This window comes from Oncorhynchus keta, unplaced genomic scaffold (genome assembly GCF_023373465.1).
Source record: "Oncorhynchus keta strain PuntledgeMale-10-30-2019 unplaced genomic scaffold, Oket_V2 Un_contig_25596_pilon_pilon, whole genome shotgun sequence".
Classification (NCBI taxonomy): Eukaryota; Metazoa; Chordata; class Actinopteri; order Salmoniformes; family Salmonidae; genus Oncorhynchus; species Oncorhynchus keta.
The window spans coordinates 52,235-73,391 of NW_026284531.1; the positions used below are offsets into that span (position 1 = coordinate 52,235).

At 47.2% G+C, this 21,157-nt stretch overlaps 1 pseudogene; it reads left to right on the forward strand.

The window, feature by feature from the left end:
• Positions 1-18,670, forward strand: part of LOC127922406 (WASH complex subunit 5-like) — a 39,568-nt pseudogene extending 20,898 nt beyond the window's left edge.
• The last annotated feature ends 2,487 nt before the right edge of the window (positions 18,671-21,157 follow it).

Here is a 21,157-nt window from a genome sequence, read left to right on the forward strand (position 1 = left end):
GCATGGCAGATCATAGACAGGTAGGGGTTATGATTTGTGGGTTCTGAATGATCACCATGCAGATAGTAGGAGACCTGTCCTATGCATGGCAGATCATAGACAGGTAGGGGTTATAAATGGGAATGGTCCTGATCACCATGCAGATAGTAGGAGACCTGTCCTATGCATGGCAGATCATAGACAGGTAGGGGTTATAAATGGGTTATAAATGGGTTATGTATGGTCCTGATCACCATGCAGATAGTAGGAGACCTGTCCTATGCATGGCAGATCATAGACAGGTAGGGGTTATAAATGGGTTATGAATGGGTTATGAATGGTCCTGATCACCATGCAGATAGTAGGAGACCTGTCCTACGCATGGCAGATCATAGACAGGTAGGGGTTATAAATGGGTTATAAATGGGTTATATGTTATGTATGGTCCTGATCACCATGCAGATAGTAGGAGACCTGTCCTACGCATGGCAGATCATAGACAGGTAGGGGTTATAAATGGGTTATGAATGGTCCTGATCACCATGCAGACAGTAGGAGACCTGTCCACGCATGGCAGATCATAGACAGGTAGGGGTTATAAATGGGTTATGAATGGGTTATGAATGGTCCTGATCACCATGCAGATAGTAGGAGACCTGTCCTACGCATGGCAGATCATAGACAGGTAGGGGTTATAAATGGGTTATGAATGGTCCTGATCACCATGCAGATAGTAGGAGACCTGTCCTACGCATGGCAGATCATAGACAGGTAGGGGTTATAAATGGGTTATGAATGGTCCTGATCACCATGCAGATAGTAGGAGACCTGTCCTATGCATGGCAGATCATAGACAGGTAGGGGTTATGAATGGGTTATGTATGGTCCTGATCACCATGCAGATAGTAGGAGACCTGTCCTATGCATGGCAGATCATAGACAGGTAGGTTAGAATGGGTTATGCAGAATGTAATGGGTTAATGGTCCTGATCACCATGCAGATAGTAGGAGACCTGTCCTATGCATGGCAGATCATAGACAGGTAGTGGGGGTTATAAATGGGTTATAAATGGGTTATGAATGGTCCTGATCACCATGCAGATAGTAGGAGACCTGTCCTATGCATGGCAGATCATAGACAGGTAGGGGTTATAAATGGGTTATGAATGGGTTATGAATGGTCCTGATCACCATGCAGACAGTAGGAGACCTGTCCTACGCATGGCAGATCATAGACAGGTAGTGGTAAATGGGTTATAAATGGGTTGAATGAATGGTCCTGATCACCATGCAGATAGTAGGAGACCTGTCCTACGCATGGCAGATCATAGACAGGTAGGGGTTATAAATGGGTTATGAATGGTCCTGATCACCATGCAGACAGTAGGAGACCTGTCCTACGCATGGCAGATCATAGACAGGTAGGGGTTATAAATGGGTTATTTGTGGGTTATAAATGGGTTATGAATGGTCCTGATCACCATGCAGATAGTAGGAGACCCAGTGAGATCATAGACAGGTAGGGGTTATAAAGGTTAGTGGCAGTGAGACTAACCCAGGAGACATAAGGTAGTGGTTATAAATGGGTTATGAACCCATGGTCCTGGTCAAATGCAGAACCCAGTAGGAGACCTAACCCAGGGAGATCATAATGGTCAAATTAACCTATGTATGGTCCTGATCACCCAGATAGTAGGAGGTCAAATAAAAGAATGGTCCTGATCACCATGAGACAGTAGGAGACCTGTCCTAAGCATGGCAGATCATAGACAGGTGGGGTTATACCTGGTTATAAATGGGTTATAAATGGGTTATGAATGGTAACCTGGTCACCATAAGACCCAGGGAGACTAACCCTATGCATGGCAGATCATAACCAGGTCAGGGGTTATAAATGGGTTATGTATGGTCCTGATCACCATGCAGACAGTAGGAGACCTGTCCTATGCATGGCAGATCAAGAACAGGGAGACTAACCTGGTCAAATAAGAACCCAGGGTCCTGATCAAATAAGAACCCAGGAGACTAACCTGGTCAAATAAGAACAGGAGACTAACCTGGTCAAATAAGAACCCAGAATGGAGATAACCATGAAATAAGAACCCAGGGAGACTAACCTGGTCAGATAAGAACCCAGGGAGACTAACCCAGGGAGACTAACCCAGGAGACTAACCTGGTCAAATACGAAATATATAAATGTTCCATTTGGAATGTTTTTCTCTGGTTGTTTTCCCAGCTTCACGTCCATCATGCAGGAGAGTATCAGAGTGAACCCATCCATGGTGACCAAACTACGAGCAACCTTCCTAAAGGTCAACCATTCACTACTCGGACACAAACAGTACATTTCGTAGAGTACACAGGTTCATCCCGTAAACAAGGGAAAAAGGGTATTTCCTGTTTGAAAACATGCGGTCTGTAACGCGTGTTGTTATTGATCCGTGTTTCCAGTTGGCGTCTGCGTTGGACCTGCCTCTGCTGCGTATCAACCAGGCCAACAGTCCAGATCTGCTCAGTGTCTCTCAGTTCTACTCCGGGGAACTGGTGACCTACGTCAGAAAGGTATGGTCCCGGAGCACCTAGTCTCTACTCTCTACCCCCAGCCCCCTGTCTCTACCCCCAGCCCCCTAGTCTCTAATCTCTATCCCCAGCCCCTAGTCTCTACTCTCTACTCCCAGCCCCTAGTCTCTACTCTCCCACCCCAGCCCCCTAGTCTCTACTTTCTACCCCCAGCCCCCTAGTCGCTACTCTCTACCCCAGCCCCTAGTCGCTACTCTCTACCCCCAGGTCAGTCTCTACTCTACCCCCCCCCTAGTCTCTACTCTCTACCCCCAGCCCCCTAGTTCTACCCCAGCCTCCAGTCTCTACTTCCTCTACCCCCAGCCCCTAGTCTCTACTCTCTACCCCCAGCCCCTAGTCTCTACTCTCTACCCCCAGCCCCCTAGTCTCTACTCTCTATCCCCAGCCCCATAGTCTCTACTTTCTACTACCCCCAGCCCCTAGTCTCGCCCCTACCCCCAGCCCCCTAGTCTCTACTCTCTACCCCCAGCCCCATAGTCTCTACTTTCTACCCCCCAGCCCCTAGTCTCTATTCTACCCCCAGCCCCCTAGTCTCTACTCTCTACCCCAGCCACTAGTCTCTACTCTCTACCCCCAGCCCCTAGTCTCTACTCTCTACCCCCATCCCCAGTCTCTACTCTCTACCCCCAGCCCCTAGTCTCTACTCTCTAACCCCAGCCCCAGTCTCTAGATCTCTCTAGCCCTGGTCTCTCTCTACCCCCAGCCCCCAGTCTCTACTCCCCCCAGCCCCTGGTACCTCTACCCCAGCCCCTAGTCTCTCTGCCCCCAGCCCCTAGTCTCTACTCTCTACCCCCAGCCCCCTAGTCTCTACTCTCTACTCCCCAGCCCCCTAGTCTCTACTCTCTACTCCCAGCCCCCCTAGTCTCTACTCTCTACCCCCAGCCCCTAGTCTCTACTCTACCCCCAGTCCCCCTAGTCTCTACTCTCTACCCCCAGCCCCTAGTCTCTACTCTACCCCCAGCCCCCTAGTCTCTACTACCCCAGCCCCTAGTCTCTACTCTCTATCCCCAGCCCCTAGTCTCTACTCTACCCCCAGCCCCCTAGTCTCTACTCTCTACCCCCAGCCCCCTAGTCTCTACTCTACCCCCAGCCCCATAGTCTCTACTTTCTACCCCCAGTCCCCTAGTCTCTACTCTCTACCCCCAGCCCCTAGTCGCTACTCTCTACCCCCAGCCCCCTAGTCTCTACTCTCTACCCCAGCCCCTAGTCTCTACTCTCTACCCCCAGCCCCTAGTCTCTACTCTACCCGCAGCCCCCTAGTCTGCCCCCAGCCTCCTAGTCTCTACTCTCTACCCCAGCCCCTAGTCTCTACTCTCTACCCCCAGCCCCCTAGTCTCTACTCTCTACTCCCAGCCCCTAGTCTCTACTCTCTACCCCCAGCCCCCTAGTCTCTACTCTCTACCTCCAGCCCCTGGTCTCTACTCTACCCCCAGCCCCTAGTCTCTACTCTCTACCCCCAGCCCCCTAGTCTCTACTCTCTACCCCCAGCCCCTAGTCTCTACTCTCTACCCCCAGCCCCCTAGTCTGCCCCCAGCCCCCTCGTCTCTACTCTCTACCCCCAGCCCCCTAGTCTCTACTCTCTACCCCCAGCCCTCTAGTCTCTACTCTCTACCCCCACCCCCTAGTCTCTACTCTCTACCCCAGCCCCCTAGTCTCTACTCTCTACCCCCAGCCCCCTAGTCTCTACTCTACCCCCAGCCCCCTAGTCTCTACTCTCTACCCCAGCCCCCTAGTCTCTACTCTACCCCCAGCCCCCCTAGTCTCTACCCCCAGCACCCTAGTCTCTCTCTACCCCCAGCCCCCCTAGTCTCTACCCCCATCCCCCTCTACTCCCAGCCCCTAGTCTCTACTCTACCCCCAGCCCCTAGTCTCTACTCTCTACCCCCAGTCCCCTAGTCTCTACTCTCTACCCCCAGCCCCTAGTCTCTACTCTACCCCCAGCCCCTAGTCTCTACTCTCTGCCCCTAGTCTCTACTCTCTACCCCCAGCCCCTAGTCTCTACTCTCTACCCCCAGCCCCTAGTCTCTACTCTCTACAGTCCCCTAGTCTCTACTCTCTACCCCCAGCCCCTAGTCTCTACTCTCTGTCTCCCCCAGTCCCCTAGTCTCTACTCTACCCCCAGCCCCTAGTCTCTACTCTCTACTCTATACCCCCAGCCGCTAGTCTCTACTCTCTACCCCCCAGCCGCTAGTCTCTACTCCCAGCCCCTAGTCTCTACTCTCTACCCCCAGCCCCTAGTCTCTACTCTCTACCCCAGCCCCTAGTCTCTACTCTTGTCTCTACTCTCCACTATCCCCCAGCCCCTAGTCTCTACCTCTACCCCAGCCCCTAGTCTCTACTCTCTACCCCCAGCCCCTAGTCTCTACTCTCTACCCCAGCCCCTACAGTCTCCTGAGAGCACGTTGTCTGCCCCCAGCCCCTAGTCTCTACAGATCTCCTACCCCCAGCCCCTAGTCTCTACTCTCTACCCCCAGCCCCTAGTCTCTACTCTACCCCCAGCACCCTAGTCTCTGTCTCTCTACCCCCAGCACCCTAGTCTCTACTCTATCCCCAGTCCCCCTAGTCTCTAGTCTCCCCCAGCCCCCTAGTCTCTACTCTCTACCCCTAGTCTCTACTCTCTACCCCCAGCCCCTAGTCTCTACTCTCTACCCCCAGCCCCTAGTCTCTACTCTCTACCCCAGCAGATAGTCTCTACTCTCTACCCCAGCCCTAGTTCATAACTCTCTGTAGTGACCTAAGTAACTCCCTATAACTAGGACCTATACTATAACTAGGATCTATACATAACCCCAGTCCCTGAGTCTCTAGGTGACTATAACCCACTGACCTTAGCCTAACCTAGTGACTATAACTAGGACCTATAGATCATCCCTAGTAGTGACTATAACTAGGACCTATAGTACGTTGACTATAACTTCCACTAGTAGTGCCCTATCATCCCCAGTATAACTATGTTATAACTACATTTCTACTTTACATTTAGGTAAGCCCAGCCCAGAGCACTTGGTGCTCACTCTTATCTGCATCCTTGTTGGGGGTGAGAAGGGGGGTGAGAAGGATTCTACTTCTACCCTATCCTAGGTAAGTAGAGGTGGGGTTTCATCCCGGAAGGTGGTGATTGTCTCCGCTGTCTCTCTCTACCCCCATTGGGGGCCAGGAGCCTAGTCTACTCTCAGTGGTAGGGACGAGCCCAGAGGTGGATGAACCACCTTGTTTGGGTGTAGGGCCTCTCTATTGAGGTGTCTCTCCGTAGGCGACATGGTCTTGTCTGCCAACTGAAGCCAGTGGAGAGAGCGAGGGAGCCCTAGTTCTCATCCTCTCTGGCACCTAGCCCAGCCCCAGCATCCCTACCCTGCGCTCGCTTCTACCCCCAGCACCCTAGTCTCTACTCTCTACCCCCAGCCCCACGTTGTCAACCGGGATGATGGTGATCCCAGTCCTTCCCCCGGGTCTACAGATCATCCCTGAGAGCATGTTGTCCCCTAGTCTCTACTAGGTGTTACCAGATCATCCCAGCATGTTGTCTCCTCTAGCTCTCCACTAGGTTTACCCCCAGTCCCCTAGTCCTCTACTCACCACTAGGTGTTACAGATCATCCCTGAGAGCATGTTGATGCTCCTCAACTCTGCCCACTAGGTGTTACAGATCATCCCTGAGAGCATGTTGTCTCCTCTACTCTCCACTAGGTGTTACAGATCATCCCTACAGAGAAGAGCATGTTGTCTCCTCTACCTCCACTAGGTGTTACAGATCATCCCTGAGAGCACGTTGTCTCCTCTACTCTCCACTAGGTGTTACAGATCATCCCTGAGAGCACGTTGTCTCCTCTACTCTCCACTAGGTGTTACAGATCATCCCTGAGAGCACGTTGTCTCCTCTACTCTCCACTAGGTGTTACAGATCATCCCTGAGAGCACGTTGTCTCCTCTGAGAGAGAGGGAGAAAGAGGTCCACTAGGTGTTAGTGGGCAGATCATCCCTGAGAGCACGTTGTCTCCTCTACTTCCACTAGGTGTTACAGATCATCCCTGAGAGCACGTTGTCTCCTCTACTCTCCACTAGGTGTTACAGATCATCCCAGGAGCATGTTGTTTCCTCTACTCTCCACTAGGTGTTACAGATCATCCCAGAGAGCATGTTGTCTAGTCTCTAGGTGTTACTCATCCACCGAGTAGAGCAGTTGTCTCCTCTAGTCTCCCACTAGGAGTTACAGATCATCCCTGAGAGCATGTTGTCTCCTCTACTCTCCACTAGGTGTTACAGATCATCCCTGAGAGCACGTTGTCTCCTCTACTCTCCACTAGGTGTTACAGATCATCCCCGAGAGCACGTTGTCTCCCTCTACTTCCACTAGGTGTTACAGATCATCCCTTGGGAGAGAGCACATTGTCTCCTCTACTCTCCACTAGGTGTTACAGATCATCCGAGGAGAGAGCTGAGAGCATGTTGTCTCCTCTACTCTCCACTAGGTGTTACAGATCATCCCTGAGAGCACGTTGTCTCCTCTACTCTCCACTAGGTGTTACAGATCATCCCTGAGAGCACGTTGTCTCCTCTACTCTCCACTAGGTGTTACAGATCATCCCTGAGAGCACGTTGTCTCCTCTACTCTCCACTAGGTGTTACAGATCATCCCTGAGAGCACGTTGTCTCCTCTACTCTCCACTAGGTGTTACAGATCATCCCTGAGAGCATGTTGTCTCCTCTACTCTCCACTAGGTGTTACAGATCATCCCTGAGAGCACGTTGTCTCCTCTACTCTCCACTAGGTGTTACAGATCATCCCCGAGAGCATGTTCACCTCCTTGGCTAAGATCATCAGTAGCTGCAGATCCATGCCATCGTGAGGTTCCCACCAGACTGGACAAGGACAAGCTGAAGGACTACGCCCAGCTGGGGGCTCGCTACGAGGTCAGAGGTCGTTTTAGAGACGGACTTTATGGTCTCTGTGTGTCGGAAGAGCATGGCGCTTGCGATGACAAAGGTTGCGGGTTTGATTCCCGCTGGGGCCTCCCAATAGAAAAATGTATGCACACATGACTGTTAGGGTCTTTGTATAAAAGTATCTGCTAAATGGCAGATGTAGTGACTATAACTAGGACCTATAGTAGTGTGACCTATACTATAACTAGGACCTATAGTAGTGACTATAACTAGGACCTATAGTAGTGACTATAACTAGGACCTATAGTAGTGACTATAACTAGGACCTATACTATAACTAGGACCTATAGTAGTGACTATAACTAGGACCTATGACTATAACTAGGACCTATAGTAGTGACTATAACTAGGACCTATAGTAGTATAACTAGGACTATAGTAGTGACTATAACTAGGACCTATAGTAGTGACTATAACTAGGACCTATAGTAGTGACTATAACTAGGACCTATAGTAGTGACTATAACTAGGACCTATAGTAGTGACTATAACTAGGACCTATAGTAGTGACTATAACTAGGACCTATAGTAGTGACTATAACTAGGACCTATAGTAGTGACTATAACTAGGACCTATAGTAGTGACTATAACTAGGACCTATAGTAGTGACTATAACTAGGACCTATAGTATAACTAGGACCTATAGTACTAGGACTATAACTAGGACCTATATAGTGACTATAACTAGGACCTATAGTAGTGACTATAACTAGACCTATAGTATAACTAGGACCTATAGTAGTGACTATAACTAGGACCTATAGTAGTGACTATAACTAGGACCTATAGTAGTGACTATAACTAGGACCTATAGTAGTGACTATAACTAGGACCTATAGTAGTGACTATAACTAGGACCTATAGTAGTGACTATAACTAGGACCTATAGTAGTGACTATAACTAGGACCTAGGACCTATAGTAGTGACTATAACTAGGACCTATAGTAGTGACTATAACTAGGACCTATAGTAGTGACTATAACTAGGACCTATAGTATAAGTGACTATATATAACTAGGACCTATAGTATAGTGACTATAGTATAACTAGGACCTATAGTATAACTAGGACCTATAGTAGTGACTATAACTAGGACCTATAGTAGTGACTATAACTAGACCTATAGTAGTGACTATAACTAGGACCTATAGTAGTGACTATAACTAGGACCTATAGTAGTGACTATAACTATAGTAGTGACTATAACTAGGACCTATAGTAGTGACTATAACTAGGACCTAGTAGTGACTATAACTAGGACCTATAGTAGTGACTATAACTAGGACCTATAGTAGTGACTATAACTAGGACCTATACTATAACTAGGACCTATAGTAGTGACTATAACTAGGACCTATAGTGACTATAACTAGGACCTATAGTAGTGACTATAACTAGGACCGATAGTAGTATAACTAGGACCTATAGTAGTGACTATAACTAGGACCTATAGTAGTGACTATAACTAGGACCTATAGTATAACTAGGACCTCATAGACTATAACTAGGACCTATAGTATAACTAGGACCTAGTAGTGACTATAACTAGGACCTATAGTAGTGACTATAACTAGGACCTAGTAGTGACTATAACTAGGACCTATAGTAGTGACTATAGTAACTAGGACCTATAGTATAACTAGGACCTATAGTAGACTGACCTATAGTAACTAGGACCTATAGTAGTGACTATAACTAGGACCTATAGTAGTGACTATAACTAGGACCTATAGTAGTGACTATAACTAGGACCTATAGTAGTGACTATAACTAGGACCTAGTAGTGACTAGGGACCTATAGTAGTGACTATAACTAGACCCTAGTAGTGACTATAACTAGGACCTATAGTAGTGACTATAACTAGACCTATAGTAGTGACTATAACTAGGACCTATAGTAGTGACTATAACTAGGACCTATAGTAGTGACTATAACTAGGACCTATAGTAGTGACTATAACTAGGACCTATAGTAGTGACTATAACTAGGACCTATAGTAGTGACTATAACTAGGACCCTAGTAGTGACTATAACTAGGACCTATAGTAGTGACTATAACTAGGACCTATAGTAGTGACTATAACTAGGACCTATAGTGACTATAACTAGGACCTATAGTAGTGACTATAACTAGGAGCCAGAGTTTCCCTGGTTCCTGGCCCCTAACTGAGCAGAGGAGCAGATGCTCACTGAGTCTCCCTAAAACCTAATATTCTCTATCTGGCCTCAAAGGAACAGTCACCTGTGAGAGGCAGTGTTCTGTGAGAGGCAGTGTTCTGTGGATCTTCAGCGTTCTGTGAGAGGCAGTGTTCTGTGAGAGGCAGCGATTTCTGTGAGAGGTATTTACTGTGAGAGGCAGCGTCCTGTGAGAGGCAGTGTCCTGTGAGAGGCAGTGTTCTGTGAGAGGCAGTGTTCTGTGAGAGGCAGCGTTCTGTGAGAGGCAGCGTCCTGTGAGAGGCAGCGTCCTGTGAGAGGCAGTCCTGTGAGAGGCAGCGTCCTGTGAGAGGCAGCGTCCTGTGAGAGGAGGCAGAGAGGCAGCATCCTGTGAGAGCCAGCGCTCTGTGAGAGGAAAATGCAATAGATGGGAGGCTTTTTATTTTGTTCCTGTCCTGTGAGTCCATCTCCATCTTTACTGAATGTCTCTGACATGAAGACACGCTGGCTGGAATCTGTGAGTGTCCGTTTTAAACTAAAACGGGTTTGTGCAACTGTTGTTTTTAGAGAGGCAGTGGGTTTTCTATGCCAGCTGAATATCAGGACTTTTTATTTTGTTCCTGATTTTCTCACAGAGTTGCACCAATATTTATAGAGCTGTTATCTTCTTGGAATAAACTCTTAAAGACCTGAATATTTTACATCAATAGCAGTGATGAAGACCTTAACTCTGAAAGTTGTAAATCTGGTTATCTTCAAACCCTGGCTCAAGTTGAATTCAATACAAAAATTGGGTTTAATTATTTATTTGTACCTGTCAATCACACATAATTTTAGATATGTCTTGAGGACAAATTACGCCTAGTGGTTTTACGGAGCAGATATGACAGCTGGTTACACAAAAGAAAAGGGGCTGGGTTGAGTGAAAGATCGACTGAGGAACAAAGGGCGAGCTGTGCAAGGTAAATAAATTTCCATTCTAAATTCTGATGTTGGAAAAGGAAAAATGCATTTAGATGGAACCAAACAAGTCCTTTGTTTGCAATGAAGATAGGCCTGGTCATTGTAAAACGTTGTTGTGTGGTAAGAATTTGTTCTTAACTGACTTCAATGGAGGTGTAAATGAAAAGATTCAAATCAAAATAAAAATATATGTTGTAGCCCCTGGGGTTTGAGAAAAATGTGTCTAAATGCAGGTTATAGTTGTCAATCCTTATTTAAATGGCGTGTCTTCAGGTGGATGCCCAAGCAGCTCCTGGAAGATGGTATCAGAAAAACCCAAAGGAGTTGGTGAGAAGATTTAGCCTACGAATATTTTCATGTTCAAACTAAACAAAGGAACTGATAATCTATAAACAAGGTCATCTATGAAAATAGTAGCCTAAATGCATCATATTCTTACCACCGCATATGTTCTATTGGTCGGATTCTTCAAAATATTAATGTCATCTTCTCATCAGTAGGGTAGAGGTAAAAAGACCAGTTATTGATAAACCTACCCCCAGGAAGGCAGGTTACAGAATATTAATCAAAAGGACTAGATCAAATCCCTGAGCTAACCAGGTAAAAAGACCAGTGATTCTGCCCCTGAACAAGGCTATTAAACTAGCCTTCATTGACAAGAATTTTTTCTTTCGCCCAGTTAAATAAAGATTAAATAAAATCATTTCTATATTTGAGAAAATGTGTCTAAACAGACCAGTGAGTTGATCCCGAAGCTCCTGGAAGATGGTACCATGGATGGAGTTGGTCCTTGAGAAGAGTAGGATTACGCTCCATCTACGGCCAAATCTGGCAGGAGGAGGTCTTATCTATAACCCCAAGGCTAAGGCAGGATGTAACAGCTTCTACGCACTGAAGGACCTTTTTTCAGAATATTAATGTCATTTCTCATCACCTGGTACAGACCAGTGAGTTGATGCCCCTTTCTGAAGGATATGTTACAGAATATTAATGTCATTTCTCATCACCTGGTACAGACCAGTGAGTTGAAGCTGAAGGGGTCTGTTACAGAATATTAATGTCATTTCTCATCACCTGGTACAGACCAGTGGTTGATTCGAAGCTGAAGGAGATTTCTATAGTCACCATGGATGGATTCTCACTGGGTCTTTGAGTACATCCAGGATTTCTATCCATCTACGTCACTGAAGATCTTCAGTGAGGAGGTCTCGTATCCATCTTTCTATATACGTAGTCACATGACAGCTTCTCACTGGGTCTGGTTTGACCTCGTATCTCCTTTATATATATATAGTCACATGACTTCTTTCTCAGTGGGTCTGGTTGATTCCTTGTATCCCCTTTCTGTATATATAGTCACATGACCTCTTTCTCACTGGGTCTGGTTGATTCCTTTTGTATTCCTTATATATATATAGTCACATGACCTCTTTCTCAGTGGGTCTGGTTGATTCTTTGTATCCCTTTTTATATATAGTCACATGACCTCTTTCACTGGGTCTGGTTGATTCCTCTATCCCTTTCTTTTATATATAGTCACATGACCTCTTTTCAGTGGGTCTGGTTGATTCTGTATCCCCTTTCTATATATATAGTCACATGACCCTTTCTCAGTGGGTCTGGATTCCTCGTATCTCCTTTTCTATATATATCACATGACCTCTTCTCACTGGGTCTGGTTGATTCTTGTATCTCCTTTCTATATATATAGTCACATGACCTCTTTCTCACTGGGTCTGGTTGATTCCTTGTATCCCCTTTTATATATATATATAGTCACATGATTCCTCGTATCCTTCTATATATATAGTCACATGACTCTTTCAGTGGGTCTGGTTGATTCCTTGTATCCCCTTTCTATATATATGGTCACATGACCTCTTTCTCAGTGGGTCTGGTTGATTCCCTCGTATCCTCCTTTATATATAGTCACATGACCTCTTCTCAGTGGGTCTGGTTGATTCCTTGTATCCCCTTTCTATATATATAGTCACATGACCTCTTTCTCAGTGGGTCTGGTTGATTCCTCACATGTATCTCCTTTCTATATATATAGTCACATGACCTCTTTCTCAGTGGGTCTGGTTGATTCCTTGTATCTCCTTTTTCTGTATATAGTCACATGACCTCTTTCTCAGTGGGTCTGGTTGATTCCTTGTATCCCCTTTCTATATATATAGTCACATGACCTCTTTTCTCACTGGGTCTGGTTGATTCCTCGTATCTCCTTTTTTATATATATAGTCACATGACCTCTTTCTCAGTGGGTCTGGTTGATTCCTCGTATCCCCTTTCTATATATATAGTCACATGACTTCAACTATGACAGACACAATGAGGAGAAAAAACCAGAAAATCACATTGTAGGATTTTTGGAATTTATTGCAAATGATGGTGGAAAATGAGTAAAGGCTATATACGGTAGAGGGGCTCTATACAGTAGAGGGGCTCTATACGGTAGAGGGCTCTATACGGTAGAGGGAGCTCCTGCGCAGTAGAGGGGCTCTATGCGCGGTAGAGGGCTCTATACGGTAGAGGGCATTTAGAGTAGAGGGCTCTATCGGTAGAGGGCTCTATACGCGATAGAGGGGGCTCTATGCGCGGTAGAGGGGCTCTATACGCGGTAGAGGGGGCTCTATACGCGGTAGAGGGGCTCTATACGCGGTAGAGGGGCTCTATACGCGGTAGAGGGGCTCTATACGCGGTAGAGGGGCTCTATACGCGGTAGAGGGGCTCTATACGCGGTAGAGGGGCTCTATACGCGGTAGAGGGGCTCTATACAGTAGAGGGCTCTATACAGTAGAGGGGCTCTATACGGTAGAGGGGCTCTATACGCGGTAGAGGGGCTCTATACGCGGTAGAGGGGCTCTATACGCGGTAGAGGGGCTCTATACGCGGTAGAGGGGCTCTATACGCGGTAGAGGGGCTCTATACGCGGTAGAGGGGCTCTATACGGTAGAGGGGCTCTATACGCGGTAGAGGGGCTCTATACGCGGTAGAGGGGCTCTATACGCGGTAGAGAGGCTCTATACGCGGTAGAGGGGCTCTATACGCGGTAGAGGGGCTCTATACGCGGTAGAGGGGCTCTATACGCGGTAGAGGGGGCTCTATACGCGGTAGAGGGGCTCTATACGCGGTAGAAGGCTCTATGCGCAGAGGCTATATACAGTAGAGGGGCTCTATCGCGGTAGAGCTCTATACGCGGTAAGAGGGCTCTATACGCGGTAGAGGGAGCTCTATACAGTAAGGCTATATACAGTAGAGAGGCTATACAGTAGAGGCTATATACAGCAGAGAGGCTATATACAGCAGAGAGGCTATATACAGCAGAGAGGCTATATACAGTAGAGAGGCTATATACAGCAGAGAGGCTATGCAGCAGAGGCTATACAGCAGAAGAGGCTATATACAGCAGAGAGGCTATATGCAACAGAGAGGAGGCATATACAGCAGAAGAGAGGCTATACAGCAGAGAGGGGCTATATACAGCAGAGAAGGCTATATACAGTAGAGGCTATATACAGCAGAGAGGCTATATACAACATATATTAGCTGGTTGAATCAGGTTAGTTATATCTGGGGTTGGATTGAAAACCTACAGGAGAGTAGCTCTCCAGAGAAACAGGGTTGGGAGAGCTCTGGTTTTCCCAATAATATACGTACTATTTAAACGGCTAATGTTCACCTCTTTGTGTTTCTTAGATTCAGGATTGGCCGTGTCTACCAGTCGACCCATATCCCCATACCCAGTTCCCCACGGTCGATGAGTCAACCACCTTCATCGGACGACTACATGAAGATCCTCCGCATCACAGACCCAAGTAGGTATCTCTCTCCATGTCACCTTGGTGGCATCAGTCTGTTAACTTGTATCTACACTACCTACTCATTCAAGGGTATTTATTTATTTAAAAAAAAAAACTATTTTCTACATTGTAGAATAATAGTGAAGACATCAACACTATGAAATAACACATGGAATCATATACTAACCTGACAAAAAATGTAATAGCCACCTTTTTGCCTTGATGACAGCTTCAAACACTCTTGGCATTCTCTCAACCAGCTTCACCTGGAATGCTTTTCCCAACAGTCATCAAGAAAGGGTGGCTATTTGAAGATTTAATTATGGAAGGTAGCGTTGGTGTTCTTTAATGGCGTAAACATGGTAGAGGAAGTCTGTTTTGGGGGGTATACTCTTCTCAGTGCTTTTAATATGTCTTCATGCAAAGCCTTCACCTGTTACCTGTGTTTCCCAGGGCGACGTGTTACATGGACCAGTTGAACACCTGGTACGACCTGAAGACCCACCAGGAGGTGACCAACAACCGTCTGTTCTCTGAGATACAGGACACCCTGGGGACCTTCGGCCTCAACGGGCTGGACAGGCTGCTCTGCTTCATGATGGTCAAGGAACTGCAGGTCACGTGATATTATGTTGTGAACCCAGCCTGCCAGCCTATCAACACTACTCTGTTAGGATGCTATGGAATGTACTTCCGCAGTCCTAACAACTATTTAACCTTTTTCATTTAACCAGGTTAACCTTTTTCATTTAACCAGGTTAACCTTTTTCATTTAACCAGGTTAACCTTTTAATTTAACCTTAACCTTTTAATTTAACCAGGTTAACCTTTTTAATTTAACCAGGTTAACCTTTTAATTTAACCAGGTTAACCTTTTAATTTAACCAGGTTAACCTTTTTTTAACCTTTGTAGTTTAACCAGGTTAACTTTTCAATTAACCAGGTTAACCTTTTTAATCTAACCAGGTTAACCTTTTCATTTAACCAGGTTGTCCCATTTTGACTTAAAACAATCATGATATTGAGGTCATATCACCAGGTTATATTTTAATACAGATACTGTCGTTCGTAGCTTAACTTTTCTGTTCGAGACAACGCCGGTCCTTATCATTCAACAAACACACAGTGCACTGGTTCCTTCTATGTTTATAATCTCCACCCTTCATAACCTGGTTCCTCCTCTAGGTTTTAATCTCCAGAGTATAGCCTGGTTTTCAGGTTTATAACCAGAGTAAGCCTGGTTTTCAGGTTTATAATCTCCACCCCTCATTTAGCCTGGTTAACCTTTCTAGGTTTATGATCTCCACCCCTTAGCCTGGTTCCTTCAGGTTTTAACCACCCCTCATAACCTGGTTCCTCTTTCCAGGTTTTATACCTTTTCCCATTTAGCCAGGGTCCTCTCTAGGTTTTAAACTCCACCGATATAGCCTGGTTCCTCAGTGTGGTTTATAATCTTTACCCCAGATACTGGTTCCTCTCGTAGCTTCACTTTTTTAAGCCTTTTTTTCTCTAGGTTTATAATCTCCACCCCCAATAGCTGGTTCCAATTGGTTTATAGCTACTATCTGGTTCCTCCTCTAGGTTTATAATCTCCACCCCTCATAGCCTGGTTCCTCGGGAGGTTTATAATCTCCACCCCTCATAGCCTGGTTCCTCCTCTAGGTTTTATAATCTCCACCCCTCATCCCAGCCTGGTTTAAGTCTCCAGCCGCACCTCTCGGTTTATAATCTCCACCCCTGCACCTGGCAACCTCTAGGTTTATAATCTCCACCCCTCGCCTGGTTCCTCCTAGGTTTATAATCTGGTGCGCTCATAGACACGGATTTCCCATCGTAGCCCTCCCTGACCCGGGTGACGCTAGGCCAGTTGTGTGTCGCCCCACGGGCCTCCGGTCGCAGCCGGGTTACGACCAGAGCCTGGGCACGAACCCAGAGTCTCTGGTGGCACAGCTGGCGCTGCAGTACAGCGCCACTTAACCACTGCGCCACCCGGGAGGCCACGTAGCTTCACTTTCTGTCAGACAACGCCAGTCCTTATCATTCAACAAGCACATAGTGCAGTGTGACTGTCTCCTGTTTTAGCCTGGTTCCTCTCTAGGTTTTTATAATCTCCACCCACATAGCCTGGTTCCTCTCTAGGTTTTATAATCTCCACCCCTCATAGCCTGGTTCCTCTCTGGGTTTATAATCTCCACCCCCTCATAGCCTGGTTCCTCTCTAGGTTTATAATCTCCACCCCTCCTTAGCCTGGTTCCTCTCTCGGTTTATAATCTCCACCCCTCATAGCCTGGTTCCTCTCTAGGTTTATAATCTCCACCCCTCATAGCCTGCTTCCTCTCTGGTTTATAATCTCCACCCCTCATAGCCTGCTTCCTCTCTAGGTTTATAATCTCCACCTCATAGCCTGGTTCCTCTCTGGGTTTATAATCTCCACCCCTCATAGCAACCTGCTTCCTCTCTAGGTTTATAATCTCCACCTCTGGCCTGGTTCCTCTCTAGGTTTATAATCTCCACCCACATAGCCTGGGTCCTCTCTAGGTTTATAATCTCCACCCCTCTTAGCCTGGGTCCTCTCTAGGTTTATAATCTCCACCCTCATAGCCTGGTTCCTCTCTAGGTTTATAATCTCCACCCCTCATAGCCTGGTTCCTCTCTAGGTTTATAATCTCCACCCTCATAGCCTGGTTCCTCTCTAGGTTTATAATCTCCACCCCTCATAGCCTGCTTCCTCTCTAGGTTTATAATCTCCACCCCTCATAGCCTGGTTCCTCTCTAGGTTTATAATCTCCACCCCTCATAGCCTGCTTCCTCTCTAGGTTTATAATCTCCACACCCCCAGCCCCTCTCAGCATGGCCTGGTTCCTCTCAGGTTTATAATCTCCCACCCCTCATAGCCTGGTTCCTCTAGGTTTATAATCTCCACCCCTCATAGCCTGCTTCCTCTCTAGGTTTATAATCTCCACCCCTCATAGCCTGGGTCCTCTAGGTTTATAATCTCCACCCCTCAGCCTGGTTCCTCTAGGTTTATAATCTCCACCCCTCATAGCCTGGTTCCTCTCGGTTTTATAATCTCCACCCCTGATAGCCTGGGTCCTCTCAGGTTTATAATCTCCACCCCTCATAGCCTGCTTAGCCTGGTTCCTCTCTAGGTTATAATCTCCACCCCTGATAGCCTGGTTCCTCTCTAGGTTTATAATCTCCACCCCTCATAGCCTGTTCCTCTTCTAGGTTTATAATCTCCACCCCTCATAGCCTGGTTCTCTCTAGGTTTATAATCTCCACCCCTCATAGCCTGGTTCCTCTAGGTTTATAATCTCCACCCTCATAGCCTGGTTCCTCTCTAGGTTTATAATCTCCACCCCTCATAGCCTGGTTCCTCTCTAGGTTTATAATCTCCACCCCTCATAGCCTGCTTCCTCTCTAGGTTTATAATCTCCACCCCTCATAGCCTGGGTCCTCTCTAGGTTTATAATCTCCACCCCCTCATAGCCTGCTTCCTCTCTAGGTTTATAATCTCCACCCTCATAGCCTGCTTCCTCTCTAGGTTTATAATCTCCACCCCTCATAGCCTGGGTCCTCTCTAGGTTTATAATCTCCACCCCTCATAGCCTGGTTCCTCTCTAGGTTTATAATCTCCACCTCATAGCCTGGTCCTCTCAGGTTTATAATCTCCACCTCATAGCCTGGTTCCTCTCTAGGTTTATAATCTATATAGCCTGGTTCCTCTCTAGGTTTATAATCTCCACCTGATAGCCTGGTTCCTCTCTTACGGTTTATATTCTCCACCCCTGATAGCCTGGTTCCTCTCTAGGTTTATAATCTCCACCCCTCATAGCCTGGTTCCTCTCTAGGTTTATAATCTCCACCCTCATAGCCTGGTTCCTCTCTAGGTTTCTTCCTAGGTTCTGGCCTTTCTAGGGAGTTTTCCTAGCCACCGTGCTTCTGCACCTGCATTGCTTGCTGTTTGGGGGTTTTAGGCTGGGTTTCTGTACAGCACTTTGAGATATCAGCTGATGTACAAAGGGCTTTATAAATACATTTGATTTGTAATTTAGAATCATTCAAGTGGTGCAGTTTGTTAGTTGCTTCCCCTTCAAGGTTCCGTAACACGACAGGGGTTTTGTTTTGGTTCCATTAGAACTTCCTGTCGGTGTTCCAGAAGACCATCCTGAGAGACAAGGCTATGGTGGATGTCTTTAAAGCCATGCTGAGCTCTGTCAATCCCGTCAAAGGTATTGTGGGTAAGTATCAACAGCTCAGGAAGGATTCTTAACAGTTCATTAGGTTATACAATGGAAAACTTTTTTTAAACATAAAATGATTATGAGACAAATCCAGGAAGTCCCTTCCCTGTTTCAGTCATTATGACCCGTTAGGCTCTGAAAAGGTCATTATGACCAGGGAACATTTAGGCTGAGACCCAGAGATGACCAGGGAACATTAGGCTCACTGAACAGGACCCAAAGGGGAACATTATGAAAAGGACCCAAGATTAAGACCAGGGAACATTTAGGCTCCCACTGAAAAGGACCCAGAGATGATGACCAGGGAACATTAAGGCTCCCACTGAACAGGACCCAGAGATGATGACCAGGAACATTAGGCTCCCACTGAACAGGACCCAGAGATGATGACCAGGGAACATAGGCTCCACTGGGACCCAAAGATTATGACCAGGAACATTTGAAAAGGACCCAGAGAACATTTAATGACCATGGGAACATTAGGCTCCCCAGTGAACAAGACCCAGAGATGATGACCAGGGAACATTAGGCTCCCACTGAACAGGACCCAGAGATAATGACCAGGGAACATTAGGCTCCCAGTGAACAAGACCCAGAGATGATGACCAGGGGAACATTAGGCTCCCACTGAACAGGACCCAGAGATAATGACCAGGGAACATTAGCTCCTGCTGAAAGGACCCAGAGATGATGACCAGGAACATTAGGCTCAGGAACCAGAGATGAACAGGACCCAGAGAACATGATGACCAGGGGAACATTAGGCTCACCGCAGAGAGAACAGGACCCCTGAGGATAGATGATAACCAGGGAACATTAGGCTCCCCACTGAACAGGACCCAGACCAGAGACATAACTGACCAGAGATGACCAGGGAACATTTAGTGCCTGACCACATTGAACAGGGAGATGATGACCAGGGAACATTAGGCTCCCACCGAACAGGACCCAGAGATAATGACCAGGGGAACATTGACCCAGGGACCATTAGGCTCCCACTGAACAGGAGATAATGACCAGGGAACATTAGGCTCCCACTGAACAGGACCCAGAGATAATGACCAGGGAACATTAGGCCTCCACTGAACAGGAGATGATGACCAGGGAACATTAGGCTCCCACTGAACAGGACCCAGAGATAATGACCAGGGAACACTGAACAGGGCCCAGAGATGACAGGGAACCTCCCACTGAACAGACCCAGAGATGATGACCAGGGAACATTAGGCTCCCACTGAACAGGACCCAGAGATAATGATCTCAGGGAACATTAGCCTCCCACTGAACAGGACCTAGAGATAATGACCAGGGAACATTAGCCTCCCACTGAACAGGACCCAGAGATGACCAGGGAACATTAGGCTCCCACTGAACAGGAGATTATGACCAGGGAACATTAGGCTCCCACTGAACAGGACCCAGAGATAATGACCAGGGAACATTAGGCTCCCACTGAACAGGAGATTATGACCAGGGAACATTAGGCTCCCACTGAACAGGAGATGATGACCAGGGAACATTAGGCTCCCACTGAACAGGAGATGATGACCAGGGAACATTAGCCTCCCACTGAACAGGAGATGATGACCAGGGAACATTAGGCTCCCACTGAACAGGAGATTATGACCAGGGAACATTAGGCTCCCACTGAACAGGAGATGATGACCAGGGAACATTAGCCTCCCACTGAACAGGACCCAGAGATAATGACCAGGGAACATTAGGCTCCTGCTGAACAGGACCCAGAGATAATGACCAGGGAACATTAGGCTCCCACTGAACAGGAGATGATGACCAGGGAACATTAGGCTCCCACTGAACAGGAGATAATGACCAGGGAACAGTAGGCTCCCACTGAACAGGACCAGAGATGATGACCAGGGAACATTAGGCTCCCACTGAACAGGAGAGATGATGACCAGGGAACAGTAGGCTCCCACTGAACAGGACCCAGAGATGATGACCAGGGAACATTAGGCTCCCACTGAACAGGAGATGATGACCAGGGAACATTAGGCTCCCAGCTGAACAGGACCCAGAGATGATGACCAGGGAACATTAGGCTCCCACTGAACAGGAGATAATGACCAGGGAACAGTAGGCTCCCACTGAACAGGACCCAGAGATGATGACCAGGGAACATTAGGCTCCCACTGAACAGGAGACAATGACCAGGGAACATTAGGCTCCCACTGAACAGGAGATGATGACCAGGGAACATTAGGCTCCCACTGAACAGCAAATCATGACCAGGGAACATTAGGCTCCCACTGAACAGGACCCAGAGATGATGACCAGGGAACATTAGGCTCCCACTGAACAGGACCCAGAGATGATGACCAGGGAACATTAGGCTCCCACTGAACAGGACCCAGAGATGATGACCAGGGAACATTAGGCCTCCACTGAACAGGAGATGATGACCAGGGAACATTAGGCTCCCGCTGAACAGGACCCAGAGATGATGACCAGCGAACATTAGGC